This window comes from Panonychus citri, unplaced genomic scaffold (assembly GCF_014898815.1).
Source record: "Panonychus citri isolate SS breed McGregor unplaced genomic scaffold, ASM1489881v1 Contig00033, whole genome shotgun sequence".
NCBI classification, from domain to species: domain Eukaryota; kingdom Metazoa; phylum Arthropoda; class Arachnida; order Trombidiformes; family Tetranychidae; genus Panonychus; species Panonychus citri.
The window spans coordinates 800,559-807,161 of NW_026515438.1; the positions used below are offsets into that span (position 1 = coordinate 800,559).

At 31.4% G+C, this 6,603-nt stretch overlaps 2 pseudogenes; one reads left to right on the top strand and one right to left on the bottom strand.

Moving 5' to 3' along the window:
* Positions 1-361: 361 nt before the first annotated feature.
* LOC128397427 (WD repeat domain phosphoinositide-interacting protein 4-like) lies at positions 362-1,697 on the bottom strand (annotated as a pseudogene).
* Positions 1,698-5,384: 3,687 nt separating this feature from the next.
* LOC128397428 (WD repeat-containing protein 5-like) lies at positions 5,385-6,388 on the top strand (annotated as a pseudogene).
* The last annotated feature ends 215 nt before the right edge of the window (positions 6,389-6,603 follow it).

Here is a 6,603-nt window from a genome sequence, read left to right on the forward strand (position 1 = left end):
GGGTGAAAAGTCTATTATTATTGTGATATGTTTCTCCATCCTTCCTGGTTGATTGTAAGATTAAAAAAAGGAATGATGATTAAGATGAAATTGTCGTGATGGTGTAAACAAATTGGATTAATTCAATTAAAGTATTGGGTTGATTGATTGACAGAATTTAGAACTGCAAATGACTAATCAAATAAGTTAAATGTCCTTCAGAATCGTCACTTGTTTCAATTGGAACTTCAATGAATCTTTCGTAATCTTCTCGTATACAAACACCATCAGAATTAAATGAGTACCAATGGAATGGACCAATTTTCCAGGCAGCTGATTGTTGGAAGAGAAAACAAATAACAATTAATCAGAATTGAGAGAGAGAGAACGAAAGTAAGAATAATTAGTAAAAAGAAGATCAATAAAACTAATTAAGTAACAAAATCATTCGCAATCTTTTTCCTCAATTAAAAAAACTATGATTTTCGTCAATAAGATCAAGGATAATCAGAAACGATTAAATTTCTCATTTAAGAGGAAATTTAATTTCATGGTGAAACTCATGATACAAATAAATGTGAATAATATTCATACAAATTGCGTTAGAAAAATGAAAAACTATCTCAATAACACAAATTAATTTTCGATATTTTGTCAGTTATTCTAATAACGCTTAATCTCAAGTGATTAACAGTTTATCAAGAAGTGTCTTGGTTGATTCGAATAATGATTAATTAACTAATCAGAAAAGGGAAAATCAAGATGATAATGGGATCCGGAAATACGATTTAAACTAACGATTGATTGACAAGAGAGAGAAATAAATAAGGAAAAGAAACTCGAGATAGAAATAAAAGAATTGTGATAAAAAAACAGAAAATCGATATCTAATTGTAACATAAGAGAAAAAATTTGAAACTCAATACTAGTGAAGAAAACTTATTAAGTTTAAACTGATTAAACTGGCAAGGTAACAATTAACTCTTCAATACCATAGACATTATTTCTTGGACCATATCATGAAATAGAGTCACAATCGTCTAGAACTGTGAATTAAGTAAGCATCCATTTTGTTTCGATGTATTGACCAACAAGTCGACCGAAGTTCGAGAAGGCTGATTTACGATTATCTTTAATCTCTTAATTTTCTCGATGTTTCATAAACTCTGATTAGGGTTCCCTTTAATGAGGCAGTGGCCACCATGGTTCCTTGATTGTTCAATGCTATACATGCAATGGCTCCTTGGTGGGCAAGTATATTTACTGGGGAAGAAGATGCTCCAGGAGAGGCCATATTGAAGTCCATCACTTGTAAAGAGCCCGTTTTATGACCAGGAAATACCATCACTTGTCGTTCACTCGTCGTATATGGACTCACCTCACATAGACCTCGAGGATTATCACCAGTCTCTACAACGAACAGTTTTTTAGGATTATTAGGGAATGAGTATACATAGATTTTACTTCGTTCTACAACAATGAATCTGCAATAAGAAAAAAAGAAAACAAATTAATTAAATTAGAAATTTAAATCAATCAGAAAATCTCAAATCAACAATAGTAATAATCTGTTATGGTGATGGTTAAAATCAAAGCTCTTAATTGATCAATTGAAAATGGAAATAGAAAATAGGAAATGTAATAACTATTAATATAAACAATTAGATATATTATTGTAACTCTAATAACCTAAAGTAAAAAGCAAATGATATAATCATTGAGTTTCACCATTAATCAAGGTCAATATCAACAATTACCAATCTAATTAATGAGTAAAACAGTAACATGTAATATAATCATTTCCAGACTTCTCTCTCGATTCAATGACAGAATAAAACAAAGAGATGAATATCAACATATATACACACATTCAGGGTGAATAGAATAACAATTAATTAGAGAGAAAGGCGAAAAAATGATTAATTAATAAAAACAGAATCTAAAAAATTAATACAAACATTTAATTCCTTGAGTGTTGACCCAAAGTAACACAACAAGTTGGAAAAGAGGACGAATTGTTTTTCTCCTCTCTCATTTCTAAAGATTAGCTGATCAACATGAAGATAAACATCTGACACTCTGAAGCAGGTAAATAAATTTTCAATGGAATTAAAGATAATTAAAAGATAAAAAAAACCGAAATTAAAAAAAAGAGAAACAAATTAATTAAGAATTAATTTAAAGTAAACAAAAAATTTCGAATTTGACTGAAGCGAATCCTATGGGCGAAAATCGAACTATCATATAAACAGAAATTCTTGTCACTTTTGTTTACTATTTAAGGGATTAATTTTGGTTCTTTGTTGTTTTAACTTTACCTTTGGTAGTTAATTGGTTTTTCGAAATTTCTGGTTTCTTTTTACTTTCCTACTTCCGGATTATCTTATCCTTCAACCTTATATACCCAAGTGTCCATCTCCATCTTGTTTAAATATGACGGAAGTTGATGATATTTCAACTCTCAATTTAGATGGTGATTCCGATGTGTTATTATTAGACGAGCCAATGTCGACCGAAAAGAAAGAGATAAATAATATTGATTTTAGTCATGATCATAACCTTTTTACCTGTGCCACTGATAATTGCTAAAAAATTGGTTAATTTATCAATCACTTTTCAATTGGTTATGAAGCAAAAATTGTAAACAATTAAATTTTTACATGATTCAAACAGTTAATTGTTAATTAACAAGATAAGAACAGAGTTGAGAAGATGAAAGTGAACATAATTTCAGGGAATAGAGACTTAATTGTGTTCATTGATTAACAATTGAATTTTGAACTGTATCATGACTTTGAAGTTATCATGGTTGTTAAATTGTTGTTGGGCGAGAGTTAATCCAGCTAATCCATTGATTATGAAGATAATCAGAAACATTTGGTTTTTGACAAAGAGTAGAGAGAAAGAGACAGCACATATCAGAAAAACTATTTTATTTTGCACCATTTGGTGAATGCATTATACATTATTCTTCAGGATAACCTGAAGGTCCTACCGGACACTGAACTAACCGTTCAGTTTAAAAGAGTTTTTTGTTTTTTTTATTTTTTTGAGTTTTAATTTCGTTTGAGTTGTAATTTCATAATTGGTAAAGTTGAAATAGGTGCCGTTTATTTGCAGGGAAAATCAGTTCCAAAGATAGTTTGACTCATAAGGTTTGCCATAGAGAAAAGGAGAAAAGAATAAAATAAAATAAAATTAGAGAAGAGAAGAGAAGAGAAATTTGTATCAAGTTAAACGCTCAGTTTTGTACAGTGATTGTGTTTTTATTTTTAGGTTTGTGTTTGATAAGTTTAAATTTGAAAGGCATCTGAGTGTGGTTTTTGGTTTCTTTGTTAGGTTAACAACAAAACTTACCAAGAAAACAAAATGGTTGAAGTTATTACGACGTAATAATAGCTCAGCTTTAAGAGTAACAAAAAAACAACTAAAGAAACTGTTGAACTATCATAATTTTGGTATCAACTTGATCCTTGTGCTGAGATGAAAAATAATAACACAGAATTAAATTTTAAATTCACAGGTAAAGTTAATTAAATTAAAATTCATCAGGCGCGAAAAAAGTTAAACTTCTCCAAAAAACTATGAGGCAACATTTTTTTTTGGTGTCACGAGGAGGAGCCACTAGTAGAATTTGAAAGAAAGAGAGAAAAGAAAGAGAAACATAGTAAACTCAATGCAGAAGTCAAATCCTATTGTTTTTAATGATTTTAACAATTAATTTTTGATTGATTTTTAATTAATTGAGTCTTAACAAGTTCTACAGTTAGGCGATTTCTCGAATTTTATAAGTTATGTGTGTTTTTATTTACTTTTGTTCATTCTTAAGTATACATTACATTTATACTGAGATAATATATCAATTGAACGGAACATATTAGCTCTGATTTGAAGTGATCTTAAAGGTCTGATTTATAAGATTTGTTTAAAAATTCCCTGATTAATTGGATTAAGTTGAATTAAATCATAAACGAAACAGATATTTCCTAGAAAAATGCGTTTAAGACTTTCGGGCTGATGCATTAGCCAATTGGTGCAAAATAAAACAGTTTTTCTGATATGTGCTGTCTCTTGGTTTTTACTCTTTGGTTTTTGAGCTTTTCCAATTAAATTAATCACTAATTTAACTGATTAATTTGGTTAATTGTTGTTCACTTAATTGAATCAGTTTTGAGGTAAACGATTTTTGCTTTTCATCAGTTAAAATTTGATTTCTGTTGTTTTTGGTCCTGATTGTTGGTTCTTGTCTTGAGTGACAAATATGATCAGTGATACAATTAACATTATTGATTCTTAACATAAAAAAATTGTTGAGGCATTTAATTAAATGCAGTAATTTGATGAGACACTAATTAAGCTTGGTAGGCATCACAGGCAGGTAATTCAGCAGCTGATGATTCAATTACTTTTAACTTTTGAAAGAGTAACCGAGATTTAAGTGAAAGGACAGGATGATCACTAGCTCGTACTGAGGCCGTTGTCGGGTAAGTCCTGATTTCTTGACGGAAAACTTGAACATAATCTTCAAGACAATTTAAATTTCTTGGATTAATTTCAACTCCGAAGACATTTTTTTATCTTTAACATTGATTGTTTTACTTGCAGAGAGTTGCTTGTTTCTGTAACATTGATTCAAATTGATTAGAATAATTAAAACAAGACAAAAAAGTTAATTGTTACAAAATTTCTGAAAAAACGGTTGTGTTAATTGAAAACTCATCGGATTCTTTGAACTGAATACATTTCTGACCAGTTTCGAGGATTTCAAACATGACCGTTCGTTCAATCTCATGCCAAGTACCTTTAAACTGATTGATTAACAATTATCGATTATGGTGATCAGATGATTCGGTTAATTGTTTACTTACATCTTCCCAGGTAAAATCACTTGGTGATTCTGATTGAGCTAGACATGGAACCAAACTGATTCCGTCAAGGCTTGAGGGACGTGGTCAGCGGCAGTCACGATATCTTTCAAGGCATCAAAATCGAGTTTTGTAATTTTAGCTAACTCGAAGATTAGATCGATTGGGAAAGGCCAACAATTAGCGAGATAAATTAATGAAACAAATTTAATTAAGAATAAAGTTTTCATGGTTGTAAGAAATTGTTAATTCACTTGGTGATTATTCAATTAATTGTTGCCAATTGAAACAATTGAAACAATTGAAATACACTTTTCAAGAAAAAATCTCAATAAATAAAAAAGTTATTAAAGTTTAAAGTCCGAAGGATCCAGTTCAATCACCCTGTAAGTGTAAGGGGAAATCATTACGATTTATATATCTTTTCATTGTCTTTACAATATTTAATACACTTTGATTTGTAACAATTAAATTGTGTGTGTGTCAATTATCAGTCTATGTATTAATAATTACAATGTTTAGATTAATTAATATCATTAATTGTGCGTCATTTTGTTTATTTTTGTTCATCTTATTTGATCAATTGATTATAAATTGTTCGTTTTTTATCTGATTGTAACCGAGCTCATCATGTATGCAGGATCTTCTACATCATCTTCCAAACCCGAACCCCGGGACAGAGATAGTTCAAAGGGGCGACCAAATTATGTTCAGAAAGCAACTCTTGCTGGTCATACCAAAGCGGTTTCATCTGTCAAGTTTAGTCCTAATGGTGAATGGTTAGCCTCGTGTTCAGCTGATAAATTCATCAAAATCTGGTCTGCCTATGATGGTAAATTTGAGAAACCTATCTCAGTTCATAAACTGGGTTTATCTGACATTGCCTGGTCAATCGATTCCCGATTAATTGTTTCGGCTTCAGAATGTGGGAAGTTGTCACTGGTAAATGTTTGAAAACAATGAAGGGTCACTCAAATTATGTTTTCTGTTGTAGCTTTAATCCTCAATCAAATCTAATAGTTTCCGGATCATTTGATGAATCGGTTCGCTTATGGGACGTTAAAACGGGCAAATTTTTCAAAACGCTTCCCGCTCACTCTGATCCGGTCTCAGCGGTTCACTTTAATCGAGATGGAACTTTAATCGTGTCATCATCTTATGATGGTCTCTGTCGTATTTGGGATACAGCCTCAGGTCAGTGTTTAAAGACCCTCTTCGATGACGACAATCCACCCGTTTCATTTGTCAAATTTTCGCCCAATGGGAAGTACATTTTAGCCACAACTCTAGACAACACTTTGAAACTTTAGGATTACAGTAAAAAAATGTCTCAAACTTTACACTGGCCACAACAACGAGAAATATTGTATCTTTGCCAATTTCTCTTGCACCGGAGGTAAATGGATCGTTTCTGGATCGGAAGATAATCTTGTTTACATTGTGGATCTACAGACCAATGAAATCGTTCAAAAGCTTGCTGGACGGATGTGGTCATGTGCACCTCTTACCACCCAACCCACAATATACAGATTTCTACCAGATAATGGGACTTGTTTGTAACTGTCGTTGTCGTGACGACAACGGAAAAGAAAGAGAAAAGAAAGTACTAAGAAAACTAGTACTAAAGAAAGTAATTAGGGACCGTTGAAAAAATTAGTCCCACTATCTGGTAGTCCCATTATCTGGTAGAAATCTGTAATTGCTTCCGCTCTGGAAAACGATAAAGACTTTGTAGAAGTGACAATCATGTTCAATATAT